The sequence below is a fragment of the Typopeltis vanoorti genome, chromosome 8, assembly GCF_054136105.1.
Source record: "Typopeltis vanoorti isolate ZY-2024b chromosome 8, IOZ_Tvanoo_1.0, whole genome shotgun sequence".
Classification (NCBI taxonomy): domain Eukaryota; kingdom Metazoa; phylum Arthropoda; class Arachnida; order Uropygi; family Thelyphonidae; genus Typopeltis; species Typopeltis vanoorti.
Genome location: NC_143556.1, coordinates 47,901,157 through 47,914,810, shown reverse-complemented (window position 1 = coordinate 47,914,810; position 13,654 = coordinate 47,901,157). Strand labels below are relative to the sequence as shown.

Sequence of the window (13,654 nt, the reverse complement as noted above, 5' to 3'; positions counted from 1 at the left end):
TGGTACAAGTGCTTTTTTGAAGTGCCTTTTTATGGTAAATAAAGCTATTTTCACGAAACTTCTCATTCTTAAGATAGGAGAGGGATTGGAGGAATGCAGATAAAATTCGTTTAACTGAGTTTTAAGTGCTGTTTGTAATAGCTTCAAGAGGTTGCAGAAATTATCTAACAGCATACACCAAATGCCCGTGTAATTTTGTGCGAGTTGAACAGCTGAGATCTAGAGCAACATTGGATCAAGAAGGAATGGCTAGAAAGAGTCGCTTTAGAACCTGGAAGTAAAAATGTGTTACACGAAACTTTGGTTGCTCGGGAAAAAATCATTTTATCCCCGCTTCACATAAAAATGGGATTGATGAAGCAAATTTTCAAGGATTTGTCGAAAGAAGGGGAGTGTTTTAAATACATCTTGCAAAATTCTCGGATTATCTACAGCAAAATTGAAAGAAAGTATTTTTATCAATCCGGACATCAGGAAACTTATGAAGGATAAACTGTTTGAAGAAAAAATGGCAATTGTTGAAAAAGAAGTGTGGAAAGCTTTGAAAGAGGTGGTGCCCAAACTTTTACGAAATCACAAGGACCCCACCTATGAAATGATTATGGAAGACATGCTACAGGAATCAAGGATTTGGGATGCTCCATGAGCTTAAAAGTGCACTTTCTCAACTCCCATTTAGACTATTTTTCTGAGAATCTGGGAACTGTCAGTGAAGAGAAAGGTGATGGAAAGAAGGTATCAGGACAGAGACGACCCGGGAAAAGAATTTCACATAAAAAGTTCAAAAAGAAGCTTTGAAGGAAAAAGAAAAAGACGCCACAACGAAATATAAAGTATGTACTAAAGATTAATCTTTAATTACTTTAATTAATTTTTTTTTGCAATACTTTCATTACAAAAATGTTTACCGAAAATTTTAAATACTGTTATTTTACTTAATATAATGCGTTTTAAAGCTATTTTACTGTAATATTGAGATACATTGTGCGAAAATTCCTTACATGATAAAGAACAATGGTTGAGATATTTGAAATCGGCGGTAAAAAATCAGAAACAGTTAATGGTTTCCAGATAACTTTTAATGACACGAATTTTGCAGTCCTGTCTAATAATAATAATAATAATAATAATAATAATAATAATAATAATAATGGCAAGGTTTATTATCATGCACATACAATGAGACATTTTTGGTACAGACAAAGATTCAATACAAAATGCAGAACATTTAATTATTTATAAATATAAATATAAAGATACATTTCTTTAAACAACCTATTTATTAATACATCGTATTTACATATGGAGTGGATCGAATGTGCATGTACAATGTAGTAACACACAGTTAAATAGTAATAATAATAATAATAACGGAAAGATTTTATATTAATATACATAATTTTTCTAGATTTTGTCTTTTGTGTTTTCTTTCAATATATTTTTTATAGATTCTGTATTTAATACAGATATTTTACTTCTCAACAAAAATTCAGTATACAAGTTAGTGAGTACATTCTTTTTGATATCCTTGTTTGTTTAGGTGGCATTTCTGCTTTCTTCCTCGATGCTTCTGCAGAGCTTATCAGAAGAAGATAAAAGGTGGTGGTGTTGGTTTCGTGGTTTTCTTTCAATACCATTCACGAGCAGAGGTAAGTACACGCGCTGATGGACTATCACCGCATGAGCACGATTTAATCTTTTTTGAAAGAGGATTTGGGTTTGGATATGGTGTTTGTGTTCTTGTATGGCTGAAGGAATTCGTTATAGGTTTGTTTGTGTGTGTTTGTGTGTGTGGGTGTGTGCATGTGTGTGCGTGTGTGCGTGCGTGCGTGCGCTAGCGTGTGTAATTTCTCTCTAATTTTCAGTCGCGCTATAATATCTATATTGCGCCTGTTTCAGCACTCTATATCCCTAGGTTTCTGCCGTCGAATGGCAGTTTGTTTATCATGTCAGGATTTTAAAATCTTCGGGTGACTTTTCCGTAGTGATTATTGTACTTATTCGTTATGTTGATTGTGGTATTGTTATCTGATATGTTGTTCTCGTTACTTCAGTTTAATTACCTAATAGACGGGGGGGGGTATATTAAGTGTATCATTTGTTAAGTTTGTAGTCTGCGCAGAATGCGTATGATGTGACTGCGTACCGAAAAACAGTGATAAACATATTGAGGTCTTAAGTTACTCATACAGATAAGTTCTTGCTTTATTTCTATCAAATAAACATACACTAGCTAAACTGTCGCCAATTTCATAGTCTTCTTCTTCGTTTAATTAATTCAAAATGAACCATTATATCATAACATGGATTTGTGAACTCTTTGCATATCGAACTACGTAAAGTAGAAAACGTTAATATTATTGATATTATTTTAATTACATAACAACTCTAGGACTCCACAGGCTCATCTATGGATAGCATTCATGTTGCTTCATGAAAAACAGTATGTCAGCTCCACTTGTTATGACGTGTAGCTTTTAAAATATACTTAGATATCATAATAGCAACATTATATGTCTTAACACTTACAATATTAATATACATATAACAGCGCAGTGTATATTATAAAGTTCTATAAAACATCCTTTGTAAAAAACTACATCAAGTAGCTTATTTTTCTGATGCCGAAGATTAAATCATATACCGATATATCCGTCACTTCTTTCTGGACATAATTTTCATTTTTCTTGTTCTCAGTTTTCATTGTCTAAGTTATTCAATACTGGTAGCTTGTTCTATAAGAACTCGAAAGGCAAGGGCTTAGAATTAAATGTAAAGCACATTTTACTTATTGGCTTCGTATGCAACGTATATACTTTGTTTTTATTTTTAAGATTGACAATCTTACCTTTGGTTCTGTGTTGTTATTGTGATCCTTTTAATGGTTGCAAAATTATTAATTTTATAAATTTTGCTAAAGCAAAAACACGTAAGTATTGTACTCCAATAGATATTTTTTTAAAGGCAGACATTTAAATTTCCAAATGGCAACAGTTTCTTTGAAGAGTGCGTAACATCAGAGTATACACCCTCGTCTTTTTTACTGAAGGAAGTACTTATTACATTCAAGGCATTCACTTTTCATAGCAAAGTGGCTCAACATCCTTCTTCCTGGTCAGGTTTTTTAAAATTCTTCCTTCTCGCAATAGAAGAAAGATGCTTCCATTTCCGAAATAGCCTTTCGTTCTTTCGAAATATTGGTTATAATACAAGTCTGGTATATTGCAGCCTGCAACTGGGAAGAAGTAAGTCGTTCGACCTTATCATTATTTTTTTTTATGTTGAAATTTATTTATATTTCCTTTGTGCTGTCTTCTTTCTTCAAAGATATCTTCCATTTGTACAGCTCTGGAATGGTAGTTTTATTTTACTGTATATGAACCTACTCTTTCCTTTGTTTTTAAGATTATAATAGCTAACTTTATTACCAATTAAATCTTGAAAATATTGAAAGCTTCTAATCTTAAAAATACCTTCTTCGCAGACTAGCAACACTTTAAATATGTAGTTGAAAATATGAACTTTAAATATATTTTATCTGAAAAACTCAAGTACCAAAAGTGTTGTTCGATGCTTCGTTAATGAGGTAATAAATTGCAATGTAACTGATCGAGACATTTTTAAAGAATCGCAATATGTTTCTATAATTCTAAACAAGAACTAATTAACAATTTTTATCTTTTTAACAACAGATACAAAAACTACATTTCCATTATGTATTGAATTATAATTTAAATAGCATCAATGAAAAGACAAAATACACAATAAAAATTCTCCATGAAAGAACTGAAGAACATAATTGTTACTCTTAATTAAAGTTTTCCGTAACAAGTATTTCGAATACATCTTGAATAATGTCTCAAGTGTTTACTAAAAATGTGCTGCTTTTTATAAGAACAATTTTGAATTAACTATTGTTCACAGCAAAAGAATCAGGTTTCAATTTTAAAAATAACGGTAATGATAACAGTTTATTATCCATTCGTTTTCAAGAAAGTAGTGTTTTGATATTATTATTATTATTATTATTAATATTATTATTATTCGTGACACCTCCAAGGAGTCCTAAGACTCATCGCAGGAGGACACCTACTATACAACTGTTTCAACTAGTACACCTAAACTCTACCAATCATCTCCATCAACGCCATCTACTGTACACCACCGCCACCACAACTAGCATTTTTTGTCTGTAAATTGCGTGTATTCTGAAGGGCCGATTTGTCTGTATGCGGGATAAAAAAAAACCGAGTTTCCAGGAGAAAAACGCTGCTACCTCCGTATGAAATCGGCTAATTAACCTTCGATTGAAAAAGTCCACAATCGAAAAATTCCTCTCGTCGCGACGAGAATCGAACTGAGGCCTTTTCCAATCGAAGGGGGCAATATACCGTCGTTCTTCCAATTGCAACCTGAGATTTCCCAGTAGACTCGCATCCATAGATTACCAGTACTTTGCGACACTGGTTTATCATTAGGTTATGAGATGGTAGAACGTCATCATCATCACAAACATAGTTAGTTAAGCAGTATATCGTCGCTGTGAAAAGGAAATGACTCAGCCATTTATTTTTAAGATTATGCAAATACGCACTCTCAAGGCATAATTGACATTATACATATATTTTGCATATATCTCCTGTGCTTTAAGAAACAATATGTTTTGAGTTCATACTTTGATGACTGTAAAAGTTTCTATTTAAGACTTGGGAAACCAGTTTAAATCTGCCAGTAATATAACTCGATTTATTTTACTGACGGAATTTGAAAAGTGTTTAATATGTTCTTGGTTATATCCAGAAAGTTATTTATATTCTAATTATGTCAACTAATAACTAATTTAAGAATTACTGGAAGGGGGGGATTCTTGAATCTATTAATTGGAAGAAGAATTAATTATATTTTAGTGTTTAGATGGTCGTTGAATGTGAAACACCATAAATTTATCTACAGTTTAATTATACTTGCAGCAGAATATTGGCAACACTTTTGTAATAACATGAATTGCAATAAATGATTGATAGTCTATTTCGCGATTTAAAGTTCGTTCGGTTGATCTAGCTCGTGATTGGGACACATGTTCGATCATTGCTGTGCTGCATTATACGGTATAGGGTAGGGTTAAATGAAGTGCAGCTAATTAACGAGAGTATGATGGGACATATAACACGCAAAAATCATTAACTGATGTTAGCAGTTATTCAAATTGCATCCTGTTTCTGATACCAAGTGCCGCTCCATATATCATTCAAAGCAATAGGAAGTAATTTGGTCATTTAATTAAAAGATCGATATTGATGCTAATTAAGGTAGCTGTCCCGAAGTATGAATTTATAAAAGAGAAATTTCGGGAAAAATCTTTGAAATTTCTGGTTTGAATCCTTCAATTCTTTAATAAAAAAAATGGTCATGTCAACATACATGTTGATATCACTTCGTAATGGATGGAGTCATTTCAACATTCTCACAGAGCTGTAACTCTGCTTGGTTAGGTACCTATCGTGGCATAGTTACGTAATCTAGTTGTCACGTGCATTTCAAAAACACACAAACACTGTTTTGGGTATTAGGTCGGAGTTGTCTAACTATGCTCTTTTCCAGATAAGATACTTAATTGTAAAGATTTTTTTTTTCATGCCTGGGTGTTGTTAACAACTGTTGAGATTCAATGGAATAAACAAGGTTTATCGATACTGTCTGAGGCTACTTTCAAGGCAGCGCAAGGAAGTTCATATATCGTTATATCCATACACCTGTTAGGAATAGGATCCATGGTTGATTTGACCAGTCGGTTTGAAGTTTTTTCGCACTTATAATTTTTCTATTAATTTCTCTGTTACTCCATAAAAATTCCACTGTAGGCGAGATTATTTGTAAAATCTTGCGCTGAACAAGATTGCGTGTGCTTTGAGTTTATAAAAATTTTATAGCTGAAATTACCTCTGATATTTCACTACCACAAAACATTTAAGCTAATAAGGAAGGGGAAAAAATTCAGATAATTTGGACAAATACGATAACGAACAATGGCATGTGTTTTTAAGTACAAGAATATCTATATATGTTGACTCCACATGGTTAAATGATATTTTTAGTTTGATCAAGGTTTTTTCTTTCAAGAATTATTCTCAGTCGTTAATTAATGTATGTGTTATATAAAGAAAAAAATAATTGTGATATTAATAGTTTAGATATGAATTTTCTTATTATTGTCTTCTTAATACTTTGAAAATTTTAATTGCGTCATTCCACTCCTAATCATAACATATAGCTATATTTTCTATTATAATAGTTGTAATAATAATAATTTCGTTCCTTACGATTTAAAGAAAAGAAAAAATGCGGTTGTGCGATTATTAATTTTTTTTTCCAAATTATATGTTAACTGTATCTCTGTCATTTAGGTTTTTGAGAGGCTGTGTGTGTGAATCAACTACGAGTATATAATAAAATGCGAAAAAAAGATTTCCCCTATATTCAGAAAACACACGCTCCTTTCGTATTGTTATTACTCATGTTACTAATATCCGAGAATTCTAGATTTTTTTAAATCTTTTATATTTGAAGAACGACAAAAAATAATTAACATTATAAGTTTAATTTAGTAGGTGGATATGTGCGTTTTGTTCCTTTCATTTCTGAGATTATTCACTCCTAGTTAGATTTCTAATTTTATTGTTTTTATTAGTAGTATTTGGATTTAAATTCAGCGCATTGGTATTTGTTTTCATTCTCCTTTATTTACAACTAATTATTTGTATAAGCCCTTTTTATGAAAAATAAAGAAATTCCCACAAAACTTCTCATTCTTAAGATAGGAGAGCGAGGGAGGAATGCAGATAAAAGTGCAGGCGGCTACTTTGAATCTGATTGCCGAGATAACGGATGACTTTCCTGTTGTCACAGACGCCTACATTTTCTGTGTAATTCTTTAGTTGAACTTTAGTCGTTGACTACTCAAGTTATCATATTTCTGAAAGGTGGCATATTTTCTAAGTTATGTGAAGATTTAATTTAATATGTTTGCGGTTTTTTAATGTTTTTACGTAGTGTCGTATACTAGTGTTGATGTCATTTGTTAAAATTCGTTTAACTGCGTTTTAAGTGGTGTTTGTAATGACTTCATGAGGTTGCAAAAATGCACCTGACAAAGAGGATACAGAAGATACCGGCGCTTTTTTTTGTGCGAGTGGGACAGCCATCCGAGATCGAGAGCAACACTGGATTAAGAAGGAATGGCTAGAAGGAGTCGCTTTAGAACCTGGAAGTAAAAATGTGTTACACGAAACTTTGGTTGCTCAGGAAAAAATCCTTTTAGCCCCACTTCGCATAAAGATGGGATCGATGAAGCAATTTGTCAAGGCTTTGTCGAAAGAAGGAGAGTGTTTTAAATACATGTGTGCAAAATTCCTGGATTACCTACAGCAAAATTGAAAGAAAGTATTTTTATCGATCCGGACATGAGGAAACTTATGAAGGATAAACTGTTTGAAGAAAAAATGGCAACTGTTGAAAAGGAAGCGTGGAGAGCTCTGAAAGAGTTGATGACCAAATTGTTAGGAAATCACAATGACCCCAACTATAAAATGATTGTGGAAGATATGCTACAGGAATCCAAGTTTTGGGATTCTCCATGAACTTAAAAGTGCACATTCTCAACTCTCATTTAGACTGCTTTCCTGAGAATCTGGGAGCTGTCAGCGACGAGCAAGGAGAGCGTTTCTCCCAACACATCAAGGCGATGGAAAGAAGTTATCAGGGCAGGTGGAATGTCAACATGATGGTGGACTATTGCTGGATGTTGCACAGAGACGACCCGGGAAAAGGTTTTCACAGAAAAAGTTCAAAAAGAAGCTTTGAAGGAAAAAGAAAAAGACACTACAACGAAATATAAAGTATGTTCTAAAGATTAATCTTTAATTACTTTAATTAAAAAACATTTCCTATACTTTCATTCCAAAAATGTTTGTGGAATGGAAAATTTAAATACTATTATTTTACTTAATATAATGGGTTTTAAATCTATTTTACTGTAATATTGAGTCATTTTTTGAAAATCCCTTACGTGATAGAGAAAAATAGTATAGATATTTGAAATCAGAGGTCAAAAATAAATCAGAAACAGTTAATAGTTTCCAGACAACTTTTCATGACTCGAAATTTGCAGTCCTCTGTAATTGGGATAATGTCTTATATAATCGTAGAATATATACATGGCATTTCATATCACATAATATTGTTAAAGATATTAATGAGTTCAGTGACGGTATAATTCCTTTGTCCGATATGGTTACATTTTTATGTAAATCGAAAGGATGATATATTTATATATTTTGGAACCTTTCTTGTACATTTTGTTATGGCTATGACTGATTATTTTTCGTGTACCCCTGAACGGCCCAGCACGTACCCACGGGAATATGCGTACCACCAGTTGGGAACCGATGACCTTCTCCATCAGCTGTTAACCTGATGCTCTGAACTAAATAACGTATAGACAGGCCGATGAGATTCTCATTTATTGTCCCTGAAATTTGTCGTAGCGTAAAAATGTGATGACAATACCTATCAACAGGTTTATAACCGTTGATAAAATACTCCCTGCACTTTTTTTTTCCTTTTTTGCTATTTCATTTCTACTATCATTAGTAGCTACTTTGTTATTTAGAAGAATGGTTCCATAAGGTCCGCTTTATTTTTCGGTGATATTCAGATGATACCATCGGGATATGTGAAATATGAAAGGGATAAAATGCAATACTTTGGTTAGCAAAAAGGAAGGCAAATATGCCTTCTTCATTTGATGTCTCAAAATCAAATAAAGATTTGTTAACTGTTGATTGTTAAGAATTTCAACCAATCTTTCCTTGGCAGAGTGGATTCTAAATATGTTGTTTGTCTAGGAGGTATTTAAAGTTGAACTTCTTATGCATTATATAAACATAACAGCTCATAAAGATAATAATAATCGTCTCATCAATAATACTAATAAATATATATACATAAAAATAATAAGAAATATGCCACCAGAGTCACTAAGAAGTAGAATACCTTCGGATTGCACTGATATGAGATTAAATAAATATATTTATTCCCATTAATTTAAACCCTTTCATTAATTTATCAACTTTATTTAACTAATCTAACAATTTTCTTTATCAACAGATATACTTAGGAATGCATAGACAAGAATTTGTGAAAAAGACTAATGATCAGATTTTTATTTATTTATTTTTTTCCCTCGCACTTGTTTCTGCATAAAATTAAGCATTTTAGTCCACTTAACAGTCATCCTTCTCAAAGGAAAGCAGCTCGATAGGAATTTTTATTGTCAAATTAGCCGATCGGCTTGCTAATCAGCTGTTTGTTTATTTCGACGTCTGTTCCTTCAGAGATGAACTGTGTTTGGTAATGATTTGTTTTTTATTAGTTTGACGTGCTCCAACTGTTAGTAAACAAACTTTCGCCATCGCTAATGCATACTTTTAACTGGGGAGTTAAGCAATACTTGACGGCTTTTAAATCTCTACTGAGCTGTAATTTTTTTTTAATACACAGGCATCAGATTACTAAATATATCGGCCCAATTACTCCTCTTGGAAAATGCTAAGGAATTCGAACGTTTTTTTAATAAGTAATGATATGTTCGCTCTTAAGAAGGAAAAGTGGTAATTATTGAATCTACAAGCGGAAAGTTAATTATAGTATTCTGTATTGTTTTCATTGTTCTTTTATGATACATGATAATTTAATTGAACTACACATACCGATGGGAAACAAATTCGCAAATGGAGAGTGCCTCAAATACATTAGTCCATTTCTAGAAATTGATTTAAAAAAATAACAAAGTGGAATTAATATATTTAAGGAATTCATTTATGCAATCCTGTTTATTAAGAGATTGGATTATTTCATGACTCCCATAATACTAACATGTTCGCCAAAATTCAATATTTCAATCTCTTACTTTTAACATTTCACTAATACACTTTTTATTGGTGCTCTTTTTTTTAGTCTATTGTAGATTTAAATTGGAGAGTGTACTCAAGGAACTGGAGTCGTCATTGTTATGCCTGTTAGAAACAAAATGTTTATTCTAGTATTATTCGTAACTACTATGGTTTGCTATCTTGGTTCTCAAAGTTTTTTTCGTTATGGTAAACGTTGGATTTTTTGTTTCATATTATTTGAATATAAAATAATGATGGATCTATGACATCTTCGGTATCCGTTATCCATTTATTCCAAATCTATTATACTTTGTATTCTGGTTTTACAATTATACACTGACCGCTAGTTCACTTATAAAAAAATCCACTTTAGGATTTTTTGCACTCTTGTTATTGTCAGTGTTGTTTCTCTTTTGATCATAAGAAAATCTTGAAGCTTATGGTAATTGCTGAGGTTTAGCTGCAGAATACTTGTAATGCATTCGGGGGTGGGGATCGCATACCGGATGATTTTTTTGTTAAAAATATTTCTTGCTTTTTAATCTGTAATATGTCTTTGCATAGTTAAGTTGTGTTTCATGAAAAGTTTAACAAGCAAAAATTAAATGATAACTTTTCACAAATTACTTGTTTCAGGCGTTCTATTTTTCTTTTTATTTCATAGGTGAAAATAGTATGAAAACAATAAAGTTTTAATAACTAGTAAACAGTCCATTACCGAAACAATTCAGCTCTGAAAATAGCCAATAAGAATTCCAGATTTGTTTTAAAAAAATTTACATTCGATATTATATCTGTATTCTAAATTGAAAATTGCCTAATTGTCATCCTTTCTAGATATATTCATGTAACAAATGATCGATAGGAGAATTCTCATAGAAAAATTACTTCCACCGCAGATTTCGAAGAAATACTTAATTTATTTTTATGTTTAGGAAATATCCTGGATTCTCCTCTCTTTGTTTTCATCACGAGCTCTTCTGTGAAATGCACGGAATTTTGGTTTAGAGCCAACACATCAGTAAGATGAATAACCAGAGGTTGTTGAAAGAGTATGCGTCGTTAACTGTGTAATGAAAATAACTAATATGGCCAGACAGCTAAATCCATCCTTCTACGTTTGAAAGAACATCGTCGAGACATCTCCTATAACAGGACTAGAGCTAGCGCTCTCTCTAGCCACGTTCTCTTTTCAGCTAAATCAGACGAAGGCCGCCAACACATTGTGAACTGGACTCAAACTTCTAACATCCATGTGTGCTATGATGAACTCGAGAGAAAGATTGTCGAATCTAGGGAAATTTTTCTAGATTCCTCTCATATCAACAACAGCCTGAGTTTTAATCTCTCTGACGCACACGTTGCCTCTGTTCAATACTGGCGCACTCGCGACAGCGTGTAGTACGATTGTTTTGAACTCAAGCTCGCATTTTGTTTTCAAACACGCTACTGTCTTTTTGTACTTGTTCTGTTATTACAATTTTAAGTCTCTGTAATTATTTATATACTTCTTTGATTGTGATACCTGAAGATGTTGATCAATTCAACGAAACTAGTAAACTAGTAGTATCTTTTCAAATATATCATGTCATCTTTTTATCTCTCGGTATCAGTCATTAAAGCTTTTTCGTAATATTCCAACCGAATAAAAATGAATTCTGAAAAAAAAAAATAAATAAATAAAAAATAAAAAAAAAATATATATATATATATATGAATGATCATTAACTCGGTTAACATACATATTTTTTAAAAGAACTAAATGACTAGAACCGTGATTTAAATAAAAAAAGTTTTAATATTAAAACACTACTAGTTTCGGATTGTAACAGCCTTCATCAGGTGACATTATAAAAGAAATAAAAAAATAAAAAAAAAACACTAAAACACTGAAGCCTAAATCAACTATGAACGTCATTGAGAGTCTCTATACATAATTAACATTAAAACGTTGTGGTTGTATTTAAAGCTGTTCTTTCGTTTGTGGTATTGTTGGGAAAGTACGTGCTAGTAGCATCTCGTGAACGCCAGTATATTATTACAGCTGAATGACTATCTGGGAAGTTGTAGCTCAAGTTATTATTTAGGTGAACAGGATTGAAGATGATTTCCCTAGATTCTACGATTTTTCTTTCTAGTTCATAATTGCAAAGGAATGATAAACTAGATAAACGGATGTTAGTAGATTTTTCTCAGCAGACTTTGTGACTTTCGCTTTCATCATTAGGATTAGCCGAGAAAAGGATATGGCTTGATAATGCACTGGCTCGCTGTCTCTTGTAAATAATGTCCCTCATGTGTCCTTCCATACGCAATTCGACAGATTTGTCTGTCTGCCCAAAATAAGGAATATCACAATCACACAATATTTTATATACACAGGGCATTTTAGATGATGATGACAAGGTTTTGGGTGGCTTATTAAGAAATGGACTTTTGGAAGTGGAGTGAACAAGGTTCTGATATTGTTTCTTAGAACATTTGCTAATTTATGTGAAACTGTACTTATGTAAGGAATAGAAATATTGCCTTTGAATCTATTTGTTTCTTCTGAGTAATGTCTAGGAGGATTAAGAAGGAATTTTGCAATGATTGTCTTGGAATATCCATTAACTTTGAAAGAAGTTTTGAGATGGTTTATTTCTGTAAGAAGTTCATTTGGGTCATCCAGAAGAGAACGGGCTCTATGTCCCAAGGTGGAAATTATTCGAAGCTTATGAGGAGGGAAGTGATGGAACTGACATAAGTACAGTTTCACATAAATTAGCAAACATTCTAAGAAAATACAACATCTGAACCTTGTTCACTCCATTTCCAAAAATCCGTGTCTTAATAAGCCACCCACAATCTTGTCATCATCTTCTAAAATACCCTGTGTATATAAAATATTGTGTGATTGTGATATTCCTTATTTTGGGTAGACAGACAAATCTGTCGAATTGCGTATGGAAGAACACATGAGGGACATTACTTACAAGAGACAGCGAGCCAGTGCATTATCAAGTCATATCCTTTTCTCGGTAATCCTAATGATGAAAACCCAAGTCACAAAGTCTGCTGGCAAAAATCTACTAACATCCGTTTATCTAGTTTATCATTCCGTTGCAATGATGAACTAGAGAAAAAAATCGTAGAATCTAGGGAAATCATCTTCAATCCTGTTCATCTAAATAATAACTTAAGCTACAACCTCCCAGATAGTCATTCAGCTGTAATCATGTAGTGGCGTTCACGAGATGCTACTAGCACGTACTTTCCCAACAATACCACAAACGAAAGAACAGCTTTAAATACAACCACAACATTTTAATGTTAATTATAAATCGAGACACTCTATGATGTTCTTAGTCTATTTAAGCTTCAGTGTGTTAGTGTTTTTTCTTTTTTCTTTCTTTTATAATGTCACCTGATGAAGTCTGTTACAAGCCGAAACTAGTAGTAGTGTTTTCATATTAAAACCTTTTTACTTAAATCTCGGTTCTAGTCATTCAATTCTTTGTTTTATATATATATATATATGGAATTCTTATTTTGTTAATAAAACGTGCAAGGAAATTAATACTGTAGTTGGAATTTTGACTGTGATCTGTGAAGCCTTTATTGTCTCATTCATAGTTTCATCGAATAATGGATCTCTGCATAGCAAAGATCTATACAGCATATTATTGGTAGTAATGTTTGCACTCGTTATCTGAACTAAATCT

General features: G+C 32.4%; 1 long non-coding RNA gene across 1 annotated transcript; it reads left to right on the top strand.

Annotated features, from left to right (window-relative positions):
• The first annotated feature begins 211 nt into the window (after positions 1–211).
• Positions 212–11,280, top strand: LOC150103971 (uncharacterized). The gene is made up of 3 exons (XR_016548711.1): positions 212–833; positions 1,541–1,649; positions 10,886–11,280. It is a non-coding gene; the product is annotated as an uncharacterized LOC150103971 (long non-coding RNA).
• Positions 11,281–13,654: the final 2,374 nt, after the last annotated feature.